The sequence below is a fragment of the Kogia breviceps genome, chromosome 5, assembly GCF_026419965.1.
Source record: "Kogia breviceps isolate mKogBre1 chromosome 5, mKogBre1 haplotype 1, whole genome shotgun sequence".
Taxonomy (NCBI): Eukaryota; Metazoa; Chordata; class Mammalia; order Artiodactyla; family Physeteridae; genus Kogia; species Kogia breviceps.
Window position 1 is genome coordinate 9,816,958 of NC_081314.1, and position 21,864 is coordinate 9,838,821.

The window sequence follows — 21,864 nt, forward strand, 5'->3', positions numbered from 1 at the left end:
AAATACTTAAGGGAAATTACTGTAGGAATCAAAATGAGTACAATTCCAAAGCAGCAGAGGGGGAAGAGAACAGTACAAGATGGTCATATGATAAGAAAGGAGAGAAAAGGGAAAATAAAAAGGAAAGAAAAAAGGAAGAACACAATAACATAAATAGCATAAATAGAACCAAATGGAAGAGAGAATAATGGAAAGAAGTGTCATGGTATTGAAAAGCACAAAACAAGATATTATGAATAATTCCAAATCTATCAGAATAGTGATAAATGGACTAAACTACTAGTTATGAGGCAAAGACTTTTAGACTTCAATAAAAAATTAACAAACATACAAATGTGTCACTACGTAATTTTTAAAGGGTCACTAAAAACATAGCTAACAAGAAAGAATGAAAGTAAAGAAATAATAAAATATATCCTCTAAGAAGCATACAATGCAAGAATGTGATAGAACTATATTAATAGAAGGAAAGAGATTTTATGGCAAAATGATTGTTATTCTTTAATAAATATAAATATATCATTAGTCATTAATTAAAGAAACAAGAAATAACAGTCCTGAAGGTGCATGAGCATAACAAATTATCTTAAAATATGGATAAAATCAAAAATAATTGAATTACTAAGTTAATTTTTTAAAGCTATTTCTATTTATTTATATATATATATATATATATATATATATATATATATATTGGCTGTTTGGGGTCTTAGTTGCAGCATGCAGGAACTTTCGTTGGGGGGCATGTGTTCTTCGGGGCAGCATTCGGGTTTCTCTCTAGTTGTGGCATGAGGGTTTTCTCTCTCTAGTTGTGGTGCACAGGCTCCAGAGCACGTGGGCTCTCTAGCTGAGGCGCACGGGCCCAGTAGTTGTGGCGCGATGGCTTAGTTATCCCGTGGCCTATGGGATCTTAGCTCCCCACCCAGGGATCGAACCCACGTCCCCTGCATTGGAAGGCAGATTCTTTACCACTGGACCACCAGGGACATCCCACTCAGTTAAATTTTAAAAGCCACAATCATAGAAAGAAAGTTGACCAGTCAGAAATTGACAGATCAAGTAGGCATTTAAACCATAGAGTGGAAAAAGAAAGAAAAAAGACAATGTCTATTCTTTATTAAATAAACACATAATGTTCATTTTCAAAAGTTTGTATAATTTCACAAAATAAATAAGAATCAGTATACAACCCATATTATTTGACTCACGTAATGGAATACAAACAAAAACTGAGACTTCTGCTTCTGGCTCTGGTAGTGAGGACTAAGGCAGATATCACAACTGCTACAGACAGATAACTAGAAAAGCCATATAAAATTTAAAATCACATGGTTAAAGTCATGGGACAGCTGCTGAGGTGAAAGGGATTTAAGGAGGAAAAACTGTAGAGATAGAGAAACAATAGAATGGCGAGGAGATACTCTGCAGCTTCCACTGAACTCAGAACTTTTGGCTATTTTGACTGCAGGAGAGGAAACCAAAGATCTACACAAAAGGCCCAGACAAAGGCCACTTCTGGGCAAGGAACCAGCAAGCTTCTGGCAGTCTATGCAGATTGACAGAAAACTAATCAGAGGCCTGAGGAGTCAGAAATCGATTCCACCAAGTCATATTTTGAGGGCTTCCCCTGGGGGAAGGCGGGTGTTAATTCCCTGGTACTTCTGGCTTGCCACAGATGGTACATGGACCCTCCACAAATCTGGTCAATTTTGCCAGTAGGCATGGAGATGCAGATACTGGCAGTTAGAAATTAGTATGACCGAAAGGTTGGGGGCATAGGGCAGTACAGTAACTGGTACTTATGTAAGACTTAAATGCTCCAGGCACTATATGTATGTATGCATGTATATATGTATATCACCTCCTATATTTTTGCCACTGGACCAGGAGCAGGGAATGAACAGGAGAATGAGATATACTGTCCGTCCTCAAGAAGTTGACTATGGTTGAGTCAGGCTTGTACACCCTGGTCCACGTTTATTTCTGAATTGAGTACTGTCAAATCAGATATTTCTGGAAGAAATGCTAAGTCCTTAGATCACCCTAAATGGGTAATTTATATAAGAGAAAATCCAAACTGTCCATATCTGTTTGCAAAGATGCTCAACTTTACTAGTAATCAGAGAAATGCAAATTAAAATAGTTCATACTTATCATTCCAGCCATTAAAAAATGACAACGATAATGATGCCAGTTGTGAATACTGAGTCTGTACTAAACACCAGATGTTTTATGCTTGTTCATGGATTAATTCAGTAGCTCATGGAAAAATTCTACCAGCTAGAAGTTGTAATCTCCCTTCTATAGATCTGAAAACCAAGGCCCAGATAAGTCATGAATAAGTGGTGGAGCTGGAAATCAAACCTCTTTGGCATGCAACCTTGAACATGCAATATCTTCACTATTTTTCCTGACAGCAATAATAGCAACAAGAGTAAAATGGTTAATCCTTAATCAGCTATTTTCCAAGCATCCTTCTAACATTTTTACATTTAATAAATCATGTAATCATTACAGTAGCTCTATGAAGTAGGTACTGGGGCCAAAGGATGTTGCCTGCCATTGCAGTAAACAAAGAGTGTTGCCCACCACCAAGCCATCAGGCACTGCAGCTGCCCACCTAGATAGTGTGCCCTGAGGAGGATTCAGAATGGAGAAAAACAGGATACTGGCCCTAGATAGTTAAGATACATATGAAGGAATAATTTCAATGAGCCCAGACTCTTTCATCTTCCCATACACAGAAAAGCACTAAACATTAAACTGAGATGTCTGTTTTTTGTGATTAGCAGTATTCTTTTGACGTTTGACTACATGAGTTCTTTTTGTTTTGTTTTGTTTTGTTTTCCAGAACAAACTCCTATATATCTTGGCTCCTCCCTTACCTCTTAGGAACAGTTCCTCAGAGATATTTGAGAGGCTGTCTCCCAAACTATAGTCCTCAGTAAGGTCCCCAAATAAAACATAACTAGCACCTTTTAGGTTGTTCATTCTTCTTCAGTTGACAGTATTATACTATTCTCATTTTAAGATGAGGAAACTGAGGAACCGAGAAATTAAATTCCTGTCCAATGTTTCATTGCTAATAAATGTCAGAGCCAAGATTGAACTCCAAGGCATACACGCTTAACCGCTATCTGTATTGCCAATATGTGTCAGTATAGATGGAAGGAAGCAGCTACTATAAATACGATAGGAGGTAGCATACTGCATGTGACCACTATGGAAAACATTTTGGCAATACCTAATAAACTTGAAGATGTACCTAGGAAATGGACCAGGACCCTATGATCCTTGCCCGCCATGTCCTCCACCTGCCTTTTGTCTATGGAAAAACTTTAGCCAAAAAAATAAGTTTAATCAGAGAAGTAAGAAAATGCAGAAATAAAGGAAACAGTTAAAGAAGACCAAATAATAATGGTTTAGTCATTAAGTAAAGTCAAAGACCTTTAGTTCTTCCTCAAGGGCTACAGATAATATTCTGAGCCATATCCCGTGAGCCGTCTTATAGATACTGCTACTCCCACCAGGTGGAAGCAATTAACTACACGATGACCAGACTGTAACCATGACATAAGCTGCCACAATTCCAAGAACTGGCCTCAAGGAATTGGGAACAAACCAACCCTGGAACTGAAGATTAACTGTACTTAAAATAATCAAGATGACACTGGTGAGACCACCATGTGACCAATTTCAAGATGACTGTCAGAGATGACTGTGCTGTTTCTACATTTAACCCCCTCCCTCTGCCTGTAAAAGTTTGTCCACTGATTGTCAGTGGGGGCCGAAGGGGGGAGGAGGAATCAGCCTTTGGACAGGACTCCACCTTCCCTGCTGTTTGCTGGCACCTGAAATAAGGCAGACTTTTCTTTCTGGCAACTTGCCTCTTTATTGGCTTTTGAGTGGTGAGCATCCAGACCCCCACTTTCAGTAACACATACACTATGACACAGAAATCCCAAATCAGTATATATTAATTAGCTTTTACACATTTGCACAAGCAAACATTTTAAAATGAGAAGTAAGAATTGGATTCAGGAAGGGGGGGGTCACAGCATTTGTCACATTATTCTGTGTACTCTTCTGTAATTTGAAATATTTTGTATAAAAATAATGCTAGCAAATAGGAGTGACATAATTAAAAGTAGTATGTTATTAGCAATAACACAAATGGGACAAAATAAGACACATAACAGTACCAACTAGGCACCTGCAAACCACTGATTTCAGGTAATGGTGGAGAGATTGGGAAAGGAAAAAAAATCCAAAAGGGCAAGTGAGAAGTGAAAGGCAGAGATATAAAAGGAGGGGAAAGAAAGACCATGGAAGTTGTGGAGGGAAAAAACCATCACGTAAGGAGAAAATGATCCATAATACCAAATGCGGGAAGGAAGTCCAATAAAATTAAATATTTAAATATCTATTGAATTTATTGTGTAAGAAATCTATTAACTAGTTTCAGTGAAATGGTGGTGGTGGAAACACTATTTCAGTAAGTTAAGAAGTCAAAAGAAAATAAAAAATTTGAGACAGGACATGTAAAGTATCTGTGGCATAATAAGAAATATATTTCATCTGTCTCTGGTTCAATGAGGTGACTAAGAGTGGGGACCCTAGACAGCCTCAGGATGGGGTTGGTCACCGGAAACACCAAACATGTGATTAGAAGGTAAAAATTCTCAGCCCCACCCCGACCTCAAGGTAAGGAAGGAGACCTGGAGATAGGGTAATAACATCTCTTCAGGGACTTCCCTGGCGGTCCAGTGGTTAAGACTTCACCTTCCAGTGGTGTGGGTTCGATCCCTGGCTGTGGAGCTAAGATCCCACATGCCTCGTGGCCAAAAAACCAAAACATAAAACAGAAGCAATATTGTAACAAATTCAATAAAGACTTTAAAATGGTCCACATTAAAAAAAAAATCTTAAAAAAAAAAAACAAAACTCTTCAATAACAACGTTTGGAGAGCTGGATGTGCCACACACCCTGACTCCACAGGGACAGAAGCTTTTGTCCTCAAGAACCTTCTAGACCTTGCACTGTGTATTTCTTCACCTGGCTGTTCAGTTGTAGCTTTTATAGTAAACCAGTAAACCCAAGTAAAGTGATTTCCGGTGCTCTGTGAGCCATACTAGCAAATTATTGAACCTGAGGATGGACCCATAGAAATCCCTATTTATAGCCAGTCAGTCAGAAGTGTGAGTGGTTCAAGAGTTGTAACTGGCATTTGAAGCTGGGGAAGTCTTGTGAGACTGAGCTCTGAACCTGTAGGGTCTACACTAACTCCCAGTAGTTAGTGTCAAAATTGAATTGAATAGCTGGACACCATCTCATGTCAGAAATTTAGTTGGTGTTAGACGATGCATCACAGTATCCCATCCAAGAAGTCTGAGATAAAGGAAGAGAGGCCAGTAGGTAACTGGAGGATCAAGGGAAGTTGTATTTTTGTTTGTTTGTTTTTGTTTTGTTTTTTATAAAAAGGTTTGGAAATACAGTTGATCCTTGAACATGTGGGGCATCAATCCTCCACAAAGTCAAAAATCCACGGATACCTTTTCAGTCAGCCATTCATATCCATGGCTACACGTTCACAGATTCAACAACAGGATCATGTAGCACTGCACTATGTATTTAATAAAAATGATTCATGCATAGGTAGACCTGCGCAGTTCAAACTTCTGTTGTTCAATGATCAACTGTATTTTACAGGGTAAGGGAATACTTAGGCGGAAGAATAAGTTAATTAGGAGACACTGAAGAGTGAAGCTAGATCACCCAGGAGGTGGGAGTGAAGAGGAAGTCATCAAGAGTAGATTGGGTAGATTTAACCCTGTACACTGAATGGGAACAAGGAGGAACGTGATTGTTGATTTTACTTTTGTTATTTTAAGAAGAGACAACAAAGTCATTTGAGTACATCTCTGATGGCTTAAATTCTTTGTGTAAAGAAGAAATTGAAATCTTCCATTAAGAAAAGGAAGTCCAGATCTAGTTAAGAGAAATAAAGTTTATACAGACATTTAGGAAATAAGAGACAGATGATGAATAAAGAAAATAATTGAGTGAAATCCCTTTTCTTCACGTCTTTCTCTAACCAACACAACAGAAAATAAAGATGCCTGAAAGAAAAGAAAATTGAAACTTTATTTTACAGTTGATTCTCTAAGGATAGAGCTCACATGTTTATAAGCACAGAGAATCTAAAGGGAACATGGGTAGTGATATGGGTATAGTGGGAAAATGTCTTGCTGACATTAACTAATAGCTTTATTTTGCCACAACAGAGATTTAACTCTCTATTTCTACCAAAGCACAGTTTCCAATGAATTGCAGTATTCATTAATTTGAACCTTTGGATTTCACTATGTTGAACTGATTTTTATTGCTATTGATTTTTATATATAGAATAATGTATAGATTCAAATTGGCATTACAAAAATGTATCAGAGAATATAGTATTTTTTAATCCACAATATAGTTAATAATACATATCTTTAGAGAGTAAACATTATTATGTGTTTGTTAACTAAACAGATGTATCTTTAATACATAAGAATGTATTCATATTGGGAAATAAACTACTTTGAAAATATTTCAATCTGTATGTAACTTATTTATTTTTTTTTACAAAACACAAATTAATTTGAAACTTTAACTCCAGAAAATAACCTCGTGGAGTTACAATTTAACACCATGTACAAGCATTGTTAGGATAATTAAAACCATAACTTATGACTTAGGCTTAGAATTTAAAAATGCATATAATTACTCATAAAAATAAAATATCTGCCATAGTTTTATGTGTATCATACCTCCAACATAGAATTCAGTTTATTTCATTCCATATACACGGAGTATAACTATTTCACTCTTTAGTAGTTAAATGGCATTAAAAAATGCTTTTGTCTCTTTGCCTTGTTTTTTAATGACTCCACTGTTTAAAAATGGCAGTTTGATTTTAATATCTATGCATCTTCAATCTGAGGGAGTATGACCTTCAAATAATGAAAATTGGAATCAAAAACATTTTAATCTTCATTAGCTTTTAATTAGAGCACTCGAAATACTTTTTTTTTCAAACTTGGATTTCTCATAGCAGCAATTATAGAGGCCTTATTACTCAACACTTAATTTTATACTTAGCTATTAATTTAAATTAGAAACGAAAGCAGCAGAAAATACATTACTTCTACAAGTGCATATTTGTGAGATGTTGCAAGTGAACATCATTAACATCTTTAGTAAATCTTTAAAGTGAATTAAAATGTTTGTTTCATGAAAGAGACCAAAATAGAATTACTCAATTGTAATCTATAAAATTCTGAATTAATCAATTTAGAATTGATATTTAATTATATGAATGCAGAATTAAGTGATAGTTGACATAGTTATTGAGTTTAAATGCCTGAGTAATAAAGCTATAATATGGTGAATGGATTGTGAGTCTAATAAATTTTCATCATTCAGGTCAGCACAATTGTGTTTGCCACTGTTTTGTTATGTATGCACATATATATATGTGTACTTATACATGTATATATATATTTTTTTTTTTTCAAATATCTGATCTTCCCTATAGTGACCAGGTTAACCTACCCATGAGAAACTTGGAAAACTTACTTATAAAAACTTAAAATTTATAAAAAACATTGAAGAGTTTAACAAAACAGAATAGTAGTGAATTATATGGATTATGCAAAAACAAAACAAAACAAACAAAAAGCCCCATGAGTTAAAAGTCAGAATGCTTCCAAAATTTACTTTTAAAGTGAACCTACAGTTTTCCATCTGACTCTCCATTAAAATACACGTATAAAATAAAATAAATTAAAAATAAATAAAACAAAGTTAAGTTAGACCCAGAACTATGTTCCCCTCAGTCCTTTTTGGTTTTTGGCGTTTTCCATCTCCAAGCTGCTTTTGGAACACCTTCCTTTATGCAAGTCTAAGCCTGGTGAGTGTGGTCTGAAACTTCATCCCAGATGTGCTCATAGCACAGCAATAGTCTTCATTACATATCAGAATTAGAGAATGTAGCATATTACACAGAAGGTACTAGATAAAAATCAAGGAAAATTAACATAATTGCAGACAGTTGTTTGTCTAGGTGACAATGGCAAGGAAGGGTTATATAAGACCCAAGATCCAAGTGATCCCATACCAGCAATGTGTCTATGTGTTTCCCAGAATGAATTCCTTCTCTTTATCTGGGCAGCTCAGGAAAGAAAAGGAACACATATTTATAGAACATTAGTAGTAAGGCAATCTATCTTTGCTTCACAATTATTATCAATTCTATTCCTCACAACAACTCTAAGTGGTAGGTATCATTCTCTATAGTAAATGTCACTGAGGTTCAAAGATGGTAAGTGACTTGCTTTAAGTGATAGAGCTTGAATTGAAACCAAAGTTTTCTGATTTAAATTGGATTTTTGTTCATTACAACCATGTTTCCCTAATGTACATTTTTATAAAAATCCTCTGGAAGTTTAACAAAAGGCAGATCCTTAAACCCTACCCCAGACTTACTGAATCAGGATCTGCAGGAGAATTTTGAGAAACTCCTACAGGTAAAAAGATATCAGGAATTTGTGTACATACTGTGGATTCTCCTTTCTGTCTCAAATGCTGTAAATTGTGTAAAGAACATTTAAAATTTTAAATCAATCCATAATTATGCTGAAGAAGGAAAATCAAACAAACAAAAAAACTATAGTGGATTAAAATTGTGAAAAGTCCTTGAAAGAGAGAATGCAAAATGGATGAGATGGAAGAAGAAGCTGAATATTGGAAATATTCACAAACCTAAAACTACTATAATTCACCCTTGACTAAAGTTTAAATGAACTATAAGTAATAATGATAACTAAGAAAATGTTCATAGAGAAGAATCCTGCCATATCAGATACCATGACAATGTTAAGCTAGTCATCAAAGAAAAGATGGCATTGTAGAGTAGAGTACTGCTCTTACAGGTTCCTTGCATTCTAATATCCTTAAGGTCCAGGAAACAAAAAAGCTAAACATAAAAGGGAAAGATTTTATTAAAAAATTAAACTTTAAACAGGAGTTTCTGTAATAAAGAAATTAAGCTCTCTGAGATATTCACTGGTGTTTCCTGAACTATTCGATACAAACTTCTTCCTAGAAGAATCATTCCATGTTAAATGCCAAGTGCTGGAATCTTGACTTATGTAGGACAATGTAGAAAAAACCCACATTGTATTTGCTAACTTATAACTGATGTGTTTCATGGGGATCTATTTTATGTACATTGTATTTTCTCTTATGTAGATAATGCAGGACCCTTGGGTATGGTTTTCTCCTTGACATCTGGGTAAGAAAAATAAAAACCATGGCTCAAGTAGATTCACAATCCAACATAACAAAAAGCCTTGTTTACTTGACATCAAGGATCAATATTGCACAAGGGAGTAGTGATTTGAAGTTTACTGTATATAATGATGTCATAAAATGAGAGGGAGCCTGTAGGCATGCAACAAGACTTAGTTGGGGTACCACAACATGGAAGCTAGATATTTACACTTATCCCTAGACTGGTCCACTCATGACCTAGATATCTCCCTTCTCTTTGAGGAATACTGTCATAAATTGGGCAGAAGGAGAAGAAGTTGTTCTAAGTAGATGGAAAAGAATGGGAAAAATGGGCAGCCTTCGTCTATACACAAGGGACAAGGCAAATATTCTCTCTTAGCAACAGACCTGTTCCTCCAGTCTCCCTGAAAGTAGGCTAGTATATATACCATAGTAAAACTTCCTATCCCATCCTACAAGGGAGACTTATTACAGTCTAACAGGAATTATAATCTAAAAATTCAAGACCACAGTCAAGAATTAGTTAATTGTGGGTCTCCCTGGTGGTGCACTGGTTGAGAGTCCACCTGTCGATGCAGGGGACGTGGGTTCGAGCCCCGGTCCAGGAAGATCCCACGTGCCGCGGAGCGGCTGGGCCCGTGAGCCATGGCCGCTGGGCCTGCGCGTCCGGAGCCGGTGCTCCGCAACGGGAGAGGCCACAACAGTGAGAGGCCCGCGTACCACAAAAAAAAAAAAAAAAAAAAAAGAATTAGTTAATTGTGTGTAGAACAATACTGTGATAGAAAAGAAAACAGCAGATATCCTTGGCCAACTTTTGACCCTAGAAAAAATGTAAAACCAAGGGAGCAGTCAGCCCTCAGGAGGATGGACAAGAGAGCAGCACACCCCCTGAAGTGTGGTTCTGAGGTAGAACATGGCCCTGGCTGGGCAGGTGGACCTCACTCCTATGATGAAAACATGGCTTGAAGAAATGTTTAGTGGAGATTTTGAGTGTGAGGTCCAGTATAGGAGTCCCCTGTGCTCAGATCTAATGTTATTACTGGTCCAGATCATCACCCAGGAAGGAAGAAAGTCATGAGTCCTCAGAATGAGAGGGCCAATTAAAGGTCAAAGAGGATAACGAAAATAAATTCACACCCAGATGGTTTTATAGATAAGTTATATCAAATTTCAATTTTTAAAAAATAATTCTTTTTTCCAGATTAACATATCCATTAAACAGAGATCCAGATAATAATAATGGTAAGTCAGCTGTTGTGAACGTGATAATCCTTTGTGCAAAGCTCATATTCATGAATGAGATACTGAAAGGGAGAGAGAGGTAAGGAATTCATAAGAGTATTTTCTGGTTGAATCTAAATATTAATCTGCTCTTGTCTACCTTACATTTTACTAAAGACAATCTTACTTAGTTCAAGTATTACAGGAACTCACAGCTATATTCTATGGTACTAAAACATGTGGGTCCAGGCCTCCTTTCTGAAATTTTCTCATACATCAAGTTACCTATGTGAGATTCCTCTAGAATTTTTGCCAGAACTTCTCAAGCAAAATACGTCCACACTCAAACTCTTAATCATTCTCTAAAAATCTACTTCTCCTCAGATCTTCACCTGAAGGTATAGCACCATCCGTGGCTCAAAAGAAAAAAACTGGAATCACCTTGATCCCTCCATATCCTCCACCTTGTCCTACACAGCCATCATCCCATCCAATCACTTCTATTATGAAATGCATTGTGAATTTTATCCACCTCTATGCTCTATGTTCTACTTTGAAGTACTAAAAGAGCCTACTAACTTGTTTGCCAGATTTCACTATCGCCACATCTTATTCCATTCTCCATGTAGCAGCCAGGATGATCTTTCTTTTTTTCTTTCTTTCTTTCTTTTTTTTTAAAATACAACAGAAATCCCATCAAATCACTCCCCTGCTTAAAAACCCTCAATAACTTTCCATGGACTTAATATCCCAAATCCTTGGCATGCCCTTGAAAGCTCTGACTTTATCTCCTCCCTTGCTGTTCACAGCAACCAGCCACACTGGTATTTTTCCTGTATTTTGAAAGTGTCAAACTATTTCACACATAGGGCCTTTGCATCATATAGTATAAGTCCTTTTACTCTTTACATGAATAACTTCTCTTTACCTTTCAGATATTAATACAAATGACAATTCTTCTGTAAAATCATCCCTACCCTCCTGAAAATAAAGATCACCCAATTACTATCACTCTGGTTCTTTTCTTTTATAACATTCACAAATAGTTATTTGTGATTTAATATGTAAAAGTCCTTCTCTCCCATGATTTTTAATCTACACTATTGAACCTTAAGTATATAGATTATACCTGATACTTGGCAAGCATTCAATAAGTATTTCTTATAGTAATGGACAAATGATAGTATATTACCAATTTTTCAAAAGTCCATACATTGAATACTAAGTAAAAAAATAAAAGGGCAGGGACTTCCCTGGTGGTCCAGTGGTAAAGAATCTGCCTTCCAATGCAGGAGGCGTGGGTTCAGTCTCTGGCCAGGAAACTAAGATCCCACATGCTGCGGGGCAACTAAGCCCGTGTGCACTCTAGAGCCCGCACACCATGACTAGAGAGAAGCCCGCACACCGCAACGAAAGATCCCGTGTGCCACAACTAAGACCCAACACAGCCAAATAAATAAATAACTTGTAAAAATAAAGGCCAAAAACTAAAAAAAAAAAAAAATCCTTAGCAACATAATCATATATGATAAAACTTGTTACTGAAAAACAATGCCAGCTTAATTTGTGAAATTATAATTTGTTTTTACGTTCATTTTAAAAGTTAAATAAACTAAGATCTACTAATTTTTGCTTTTGCTACATTTTAAAGTGCTAACTGAATCATTCAACCTGAGAAAGAACTTCATCATAGTCATCACATATAAGTCCCTAGAGATAGCATAAAATATTTAAGCATTCAAATTAAATTAGAAATTCAAAAACCATCAAAACTTAACTGTCAGTCGACAATGATCAAGTACATTCTTTGAAATATGAAAATGAAGCTTCAAAGTAATGAAGATTAGCCAGGATCCCTCATGTGAGACGTAAATATGAGCTGTTTAAGATGTTTAATCAAAATATTTTTCGAGGATATTTTAAATCAAAGCCTAGAAAGATAAGTCATTTAGTATTTTAGAATATTTTAAATGAAAAGCTGAAAACTACTAGAGATCAGGTCATTTTTTGGGGGGGTGCAGTACTCAGGCCTCTCACCGTGGTGGCCTCTCCTGTTGCGGAGCACAGGCTCTGGACGCACAGGCTCAGCAGCCATGGCTCACGGGCCCAGCCGCTCCGCGGCATGTGGGATCTTCCTGGACCGGGGCACAAACCCGCGTCCCCTGCATCAGCAGGCGGACTCTCAACCACTGAGCCACCAGGGAAGCCCCCAAATCAGGTCATTTTTAAAAGTCCTTTGAAAGTGTGCATCATTTGTATTTTTTATGACGGAACTAGTTTCTTTTCAGTTTTTCTTTTTCCTGCCTTAAACTATGTTTCAAAAAAACTCAGGGACTTCCAAGTCCTGATACAATTGCAACAGAAATTCCATGTAGTTTTCTTGTATCAAAGATATATCTAGTTATCAAAGTGGCTGAGTCTGTTTGTTATCAGTTGGTCTGCAGGCAGTCTAGAAGATCAGAGACTGGCACCCAGAAAAGCTCAGGATTAGAAAGCTTGAATTACCTGCATAAAAAAGGTGAAGCTCTCTGGTCCATGAGGAAAGAATAAATATCTCCCACTACAGCTGTGTAAAACTGATACTTGCAACGTGCAAGAAACTATGGCTGCAAATATATATATGTATATAAATTTGATTATATATAAAATGTGTGTGTATATTTGATCCACTAGAGTATATGTCCCTGTATAGCAAATGTTTGAAATAAATAAAAAGCTCTGGATTGTGCAATTCCACATGAACAAACAACTAATTAGAAACAAATGGATCCAGCACTTTTACATTTCTCACAGAGACAATAGATACATTTCTAGGAGTGGTATTTTAGTTTCTGTCCCTTAAGTTAAAAAGCTCAGTTAATTTTTTTTTAACATCTTAATTGGAGTATAATTGCTTTACAATGGTGTGATAGTTTCTGCTTTATAACAAAGTGAATCAGTTATACATATACATATGTTCCCATATCTCTTCCTTCTTATGTCTCCCTCCCTCCCACCCTCCCTATCCCATCCCTCTAGGTGGTCAAAAACCACCTAGCTGATCTCCCGGTGCTATGCAGCTGCTTCCCACTAGCTATCTATTTTACGTTTGGTAGTGTATATATGTCCATGTCACTCTCCCACTTTGTCACAGCTTACCGTTCCCCCTCCCCATATCCTCAAGTCCATGCTCTAGTAGGTCTGTGTATTTATTCCTGTCTTACCCCTAGGTTCTTCATGACCTTTTTTTCCCCTTTTTTCTTAGATGCCATATATATGTGTTAGCATACAGTATTTGTTTTTCTCTTTCTGACTTACTTCACTCTGTATGACAGACTCTAGGTCCATCCACCTCACTACAAATAACTAAATTTTGTTTCTTTTTATGGCTGAGTAATATTCCATTGTATATATGTGCCACATCTTCTTTAACCATTCATCTGTTGATGGACACTTAGGTTGGTTCCATGTCCTGGTTATTGTAAATAGAGCTTCAATGAATATTTTGGTACATGACTCTTTTTGAATTATGGTTTTCTCAGGGTATATGCCCAGTAGTGGGACTGCTGGGTCGTATGGTAGTTCTATTGGTAGTTTTTGAAGGAACCGCCATACTGTTCTCCATAGTGGTTGTATCAATTTACATTCCCATCAACAGTACAAGAGTGTTCCCTTTTCTCCACACCCTCCCGAGCATTTATTGTTTCTAGATTTTTGATGATGGCCATTCTGACTGATGTCTGATGATATCTCATTGTAGTTTTGATTTGCATTTCTCTAATGATTAATGATGTTGAGCATTCTTTCATGTGTTTGTTGGCAATCTGTATATCTTCTTTGGAGAAATGTCTATTTAGGTCTTCTGCCCATTTTTGGATTGGGTTGTTTGTTTATTTGATGTTGAGCTGCATGAGCTGCTTGTAAATTTTGGAGATTAATCCTTTGTCAGTTGCTTCATTTGTAAATATTTTCTCCCATTCTGAGGGTTGGCTTTTCGTCTTATTTATGGTTTCCTTTGCTGTGCAAAAGCTTTTAAGTTTCATTAGGTCCCATTTGTTTATTTTTGTTTTTATTTCCATTTCTCTAGGAGGTACGTCAAAAAGGATCTTGCTGTGATTTATGTCCAAGAGTCTTCTGCCTATGTTTTCCTCTAAGAGTTTTATAGTGTTTGGCCTTACATTTATGTCTTTAATCCATTTTGAGTTTATTTTTGTGTGTGGTGTTAGGGAGTGTTCTAATTTCATACTTTTACAGGTAGCTGTCCAGTTTTCCCAGACCCACTTATTGAAGAGGCTGTCTTTTCTCCACTGTATATCCTTCCCTCCTTTATCAAAGATAAGGTGACCATATGTGCGTGGGTTTATCTCTGGGCTTTCTATCCTGTTCCATTGATCTATATTTCTGTTTTTGTGCCAGTGCCATACTGTCTTGATTACTGTGGTCTTGTAGTATAGCCTGAAGTCAGGGAGCCTGATTCCTCCAGCTCCATTTTTCATTCTCAAGATTGCTTTGGCTATTCGGGGTCTTTTGTGTTTCCATACAAATTGTAAAATTTTTTGTTCTAGTTCTGTGAAAAGTGCCAGTGGTAGTTACATAGGGATTGCACTGAATCTGTAGATTGCTTTTGGTAGTAGAGTCATTTTCACAATGTTATTTCTTCCAATCCCAGAACATGGTATATCTCTCCATCTATTTGTATCATCTTTAATTTCATTCATCAGTGTCTTATAATTTTCTACATACAGGTCTTTTGTCCCCTTAGGTAGGTTTATTCCTAGATATTTTATTCTTTTTGTTGCAGTGGTAAATGGGAGTGTTTTCTTAATTTAACTTTCAGATATTTCATCATTAGTGTATAGGAATGCCAGAGATTTCTGTGCATTAATTTTGTGTCCTGCTACTTTACCAAATTCACTGATGAGCTCTAGTAGTTGTCTGGTAGCATCTTTAGGATTCTCTACATATAGTATCATGTCATCTGCAAACAGTGACAGCTTACTTCTTTTCCGATTTGGATTCCTTTTATATCTTTTTCTTCTCTAATTGCTGTGGCTAAAACTTCCAAAACAATGTTGAATAAGAGTGGTGAGAGTGGGCAACCTTGTCTTGTTCCTGATCTTAGTGGAAATGGTTTCAGTTTTTCACCATTGAGAACGATGTTGGCTGTCGGTTTGTCATATATGGCCTTTATTATGTTGAGGAAAGTTCCTCTATGCCAACTTTCTGCAGGGTTTTTATGATAAATGGGTGTTGAATTTTGTTGAAAGCTTTCTCTGCATCTATTGAGATGACCATATGGTTTTTCTTCTTCAATTTGTTAATATGGTGTATCACATTGATTGATTTGCATATATTGAAGAATCCTTGCATTCCTGGAATAAATCCCACTTGATCATGGTGTATGATCCTTTTAATGTGCTGTTGTATTGTGTTTGCTAATATTTTGTTGAGGATTTTTGCATCTATGTTCATCAGTGATATTGGCCTGTAGTTTTCTTTCTTTGTGATATCTTTGTCTGGTTTTGGTATCAAGGTGATGGTGGCCTCGCAGAATGAGTGTGGGAGTGTTCCTCCCTCTGCTATCTTTTGGAAGAGTTTGAGAAGGATAGGTGTTAGCTCTTCTCTAAATGTTTGACAGAATTCACCTATGAAGCCATCTGGTCCTGGGCTTTTGTTTGTTGGAAGATTTTAAATCACAGTTTCAATTTCAGTGCTTGTGATTGGTCTGTTCATATTTTCTATTTCTTCTTGGTTCAATCTCAGAACGTTGTGCATTTCTAAGAATTTGTCCATTTCTTCCAGGTTGTCCATTTTATTGGCATATATCTGCTTGTAGTAATCTCCCATGATCCTTTGTATTTCTGCAGTGTCAGTTGTTACTTCCACTTTTTCATTTCTAATTCTATTGATTTGAGTCTTCTCCCTTTTTTTCTTGATGAGTCTAGCTAATGGTTTATCAATTTTGTTTATCTTCTCAAAGAACCAGCTTTTAGTTTTATTGATCTTTGCTATAATTTCCTTCATTTCTTTTTCATCTATTTCTGATCTTTATTATTTCTTTCCTTCGCTAACTTTGGGGTATTTTTTTTCTCCTTTCTCTAATTGCTTTAGCTCCAAGGTTAGGTTATTTGAGATGTTTCCTGTTTCTTAAGGTAGGATTGTATTGCTATAAACTTCCCTCTTAGAACTGCTTTTGCTGCATCCCATAGGTTTTTGGTCATCGTGTCTTCACTGTCATTTGTTTCTAGGTATTTTTTCATTTCCTCTTTGATTTCTTCAGTGATCACTTGATTATTAAGTAGTGTATTGTTTAGCCTCCATGTGTTTGTATTTTTTACAGATCTTTTCCTGTAATTGATATCTAGTCTCAAAGCGTTGTGGTTGGAAAAGATACTTGATATGATTTCAATTTTCTTAAATTTACCAAGGCTAAATTTGTGACCCAAGACATGATCTGGAGAATGTTCCATGAGCACTTGAGAAAAATGTGTATTCTGCTGTTTTGGGATGGAATGTCCTATAAATATCAATTGAGTTCATCTTGTTTAATGTATCATTTAAAGCTCATGTTTCCTTATTTATTTTCATTTTGGATGATCTGTCCATTGGTGACAGTGGAGTGTTAAAGTCCCCTTCTATGATTGTGTTACTGTCGATTTCCCCTTTTATGGCTGTTAGTATTTGCCTTCTGTATTGAGGTGCTCCTATGTTGGGTGCATTAAATTTTTACAATTGTTTTATCTTCTTCTGGGATTGATTCCTTGATCATTATGTAGTGTCCTTCTTTGTCTCTTGTAATAGTCTTTATTTTAAAGTCTATTTTGTCTGATACAAGAATTGCTACTCCAGCTTTGTTTTGATTTCCATTTGCATGGAATATCTTTTTCCACCCCCTCACTTGCAGTCTGTTTGTGTCCTTAGGGCTATCATGGGTCTCCTGTAGACAGCATATATACAGGTCTTGTTTTTGTTATCCATTTCAGCCAGTCTGTGTCTTTTGATGGGAGCACTTAATCCATTTACATTTAAGGTAATTATCGATATGTATGTTCCTATTCCCATTTTCTTAATTGTTTTGGGTTTGTTATTGTAGGTCTTTTCCTTATCTTTTGTTTCTTGCCTAGAGAAATTCCTTTAGCATTTGTTGTAAAGCTGGTTTGGTGGTGCTGAACTCTCTCAGCTTTTGCTTGTCTGTAAAGCTTTTAATTTCTCCATCAAATCTGAATGAGATCCTTGCTGGGTAGAGTAATCTTGATTGTAGGTTTTTCTCCTTCATCACTTTAAATATGTCCTGCCACTCGCTTGTGGCTTGCAGAGTTTCTGCTGAAAGATCAGCTGTTAACCTTATGGGGATTCCCTTGTGTGATGTTTGTTGTTTTTCCCTTGTGGCTTCTAATATGTTTCCTTTGTATTTAATTTTTGATAGTTTGATTAATATGTGTCTGGGTGTGTTTCTCCTTGGATTTATCCTGTATGGAACGCTCTGTGCTTTCTGGACTTCATTGACTATTTCCTTTCCCATATTAGGGAAGTTTTCAACTATAATCTCTTCAAATATTTTCTCAGTCCCTTTCTTTTTCTCTTCTTCTTCTGGGACCCCTATGATTCGACTGTTGGTGCATTTAATGTTGTCCCAGAGGTCTCTAAGACTGTCCTCAGTTCTTTTCATTCTTTTTTCTTTATTCTGCTCTGCAGTAGTTATTTCCACTCTTTTATCTTCCAGATCACTTATCCGTTTTTCTGCCTCAGTTATTCTGCTATTGATCGCTTCTAGAGTATTTTTAATTTCATTTATTGTGTTGTTCATCATTGCTTCTTTCCTCTTTAGTTCTTCTACATCCTTGTTAAACATTTCTTGTATTTTCTTCATTCTATTTCCAAGATTTTCTGTCATCGTTACTTTCATTATTCTGAATTCTTTTTCAGGTAAACTGCCTATTTCCTCTTCATTTGTTAGGTCTGGTGGGTTTTTCCCTTGCTCCTTCATCTGCTGTGTGTTTTTCTGTCTTTTCCTTTTGCTTATCTTACTGTGTTTGGGGTCTCCTTTTTGCAGGCTGCAGGTTCATAGTTCCCATTGTTTTTGGTGTCTGTCCCCAGTGGCTGAGCTTGGTTCAGTGGGTTGTGTAGGCTTCCTGGTGGAGGGGACTAGTGCCTGTGTTCTGGTGGATGAAGCTGGATCTTGTCTTTCTTGTGTGCTGCTCCACGTCTGGCGGTGTGTTTTGGGGTGTCTGTGGCCTTATTATGATTTTAGGCAGCCTCTCTGCTAATGGATGGGGCTGTGTTCCTGTCTTGCTAGTTGTTTGGTATAGGGTGTCCAGCACTGTAGCTTGCTGGTTATTGAGTGAAGCTGGGTCTGGTGTTGAGTTGGAGATCTCTGGGAGATTTCTGCCATTTGATATTATGTGGAGCTGCGAGCTCTCTTTTGGATCAGTGTCCTGAAGTTGGCTGTCCCACCTCAGTGGCACAGCCCTGACGCCTGGCTGGAGCACCAAGAGCCTGTCCTCCACATGGCTCAGACTGCTGATGTTGGAAGGTCTCTTGCAGAGGTGGGGGGCAACTTCCCTCCAGGGATTGAGGAGCGCTGCTTTCTTAGAGCAGTGGTCTGACAAGTTTGGCTGGGTCCTCAGCTCAGTTAATTTTAAAATAAGACTTTCAAGATTCTCTGGTTGATTTTAAAATCAGTGTTCCTGTCTAGTCACAGCTGAAGGAATTTATTGTGAAATTGGCTGGGCCACCCCAGCCTCCAAATCATGTTGGCTAATCTCTTGCTAGAGCCATGGGCTACATTTTCTGTTGTCGCCTTTATAGCTGTGCATGGAGTTTAACTTGTTCAAATTTAAAATAAGAAAATCTTCAAAATAATAGACATTTTATTTTAAAAATCATAAAATAAATGAATATAAAAAGAAAAATATTTCAAAGCAGCCGTTCTCAAACTTTTTCGATTAATGATATTTTTGTACTCTCAAAGTTATCAAAGACCCTCCCACTGTGTTTATATAGATTATATCTATAAAAGTTTACTATAAATGAAATGAAAAGAAAGAAAAATTAAATATGTATTTGTTTTAAAATAGAAGTAATAACCTCATTATATGTTAACATAAATAATGGTTGTTGTGAAAAACAATAAATTTTCCCCCTAAAAAATTAGTAAGAAGAGCAACATTGTTTTACACATGGCTTAATAAAAGAGATCTGGATTCTAATATCTGCTTCTGAACTCGATTTTTTTGTGTCATATTGCTTTTGTTGAAGCCTATTCAATGTCATATTTGTAGTTGGAAAGGGGAAGTGTATTTTAATAGACTTTAGAGGTGATTGTTCATATCTTCTTTGATGCTATACCAAAACTCAACAAGTGGTAGGGTTTTTTTGTTTGTTTTATTTTTTAGATTAGTTGAAATATGGATTCTGAAACCAGATCAATGAACTTTTCATACACTGTTACATTCAAGTCTCTTGTTTTATTTTGCATGGATCTCTTACCCACACATGATTTTGTCATATTACATATTAGTCATCTGGAAAATATTGATTCACTTAGTTATGTGGATCTTCCAAATGCTGACACATTTGAGTGAACAATATTTTGTAAAAATCACATTTGTTAGTACTATCACCAGTCTCCTCAAAAAGCCTTAGCCATAGTGGCTGAGTGTTCTGAATGCCGAATGTTCACATGAAAGCTTAAATTGTGTTGTTGACAATTAACAATATCAGTTGTTTTCCTTAAAGCTACAGACTTAGCTGCACTTTTGAGAAAGTGTTTGCCAGTCACTGTAAGTCTGAAAAACTATTGTTTGCCCCTCAGGCATTCTTTCCAGTGTGTACCAAGAACAAAAGCAGTTCAGTTCACAACTCAAAATCAATAATCAAGTGTTCTTCCCCATAGTAGTCGTAATTTGGAATGTGGCAGAAGTGCTTTATGGATGTTTCCTATCTTGTCACACAGATAGTAAAAAAGATTATTTTCAAGGGTACAGATTTAATAACATTAGCTGTCTTTACTAATGTATTGAGAATATTTTTATGTGAAACTGCCTCTTTAAAAAATTTTTCCCTCTGAGAGTGGTGAAGAACACATTTTGGGACTCTCTTGATTAGTGTTAAGGTACCAGCAATTTTTTCTACCATATCACTTGCACTATCAGTGTAAATATCACCAAACTAAAAAAGTCAAATATGATCATAGTAATATTATGACATTAGTTTTGACCTGGCAGTTCCACTGAAAAGGTCTGGGAATTTAGGGACCTACACAAATCACCCTTGAAAAGTCAATGAAATAAATAATTCAAAACATGGCTAATTCAAAGAAATAATGGATACATATTAAAAGAAAACAAGAAAACTTGAAGAGGATACAGCTGGCTGAATCTGGGAAAATTTGAGCATAAAGTTAATAATTTCAATAAAAGATCATGGTCCTTTGAATAACTATACATGAAGTCACTGATTAAATACATAATTTAATAAGTGAAAGAGAAAGAAAAGCTCTGCTTTACTATAGAAAGCCTAATAATAATGTAGAGGAATAATGGAATTAGAAAATCATTTGTCAACCATCACAAAAATAATTATGGTACTCAGAATCCAAGATGGCCTCCAATTATTCCACTTCCTGATAGTCACACCCTATGTACTCACTTTTCACATTGAACACCTGTGTAATAGATAAGATATAGTAGGAATTATAGTGTGTGCCTTCTTAGGCTAAGACATAAAACACATTGAAGCTTCTATTTTACTCTCTCTTAGATCATTCACTCCAGGGTTCAGCACTTACTTAAGCTAAGACATAAAACACACTGAAGCTTCTATTTTATTCTCTCTTAGATCATTCACTCCAGGGTTAAGCACTTACCACGTCAGAAGGGCACACGAGCATCCTGATGAAGTCTCAAATGGGAAACAGCTGAGACCATATGGCAGCCAGTGAGGAACTGAGGTCTCTTGTCAATAGTCATGTGAGTCAGTCATCTTGAAAGCAAATCCTGTGACTCCAGCCAAGTCTTCAAATTGACTATAGCTCCAGCCACCATCTTCATTGCCACCTACGAGAGATACTCAATTAGAACCATCTGATAAAGCAGCTTCTGAATTCCTGACCCACAGAAACTGTGAGATAATGTGTTTGCTGTTTTAAGATGCTACATTTTCGGCTTCCCTGGTGGCGCAGTGGTTGAGAGTCCGCCTGCCGATGCAGGGCGCAGGGGTTCGTGCCCCGGTCTGGGAAGATCCCACATGCCGCGGAGCTGCTAGGCCCGTGAGCCATGGCCGCTGAGCCTGCGCGTCCGGAGCCTGTGCTCCGCAACGGGAGAGGC

At 36.7% G+C, this 21,864-nt stretch overlaps 1 long non-coding RNA gene across 1 annotated transcript in view; it reads right to left on the bottom strand.

The window, feature by feature from the left end:
* The window catches only part of LOC136794313 (uncharacterized), a 374,854-nt gene extending 353,270 nt beyond the window's left edge, over window positions 1-21,584 (bottom strand). Inside the window, exon 1 of the long non-coding RNA XR_010840898.1 lies at window positions 21,405-21,584. This is a non-coding gene — a long non-coding RNA (uncharacterized lncRNA). The remainder of the gene's footprint in view (window positions 1-21,404) is intronic.
* Between the last annotated feature and the right edge of the window lie 280 nt (window positions 21,585-21,864).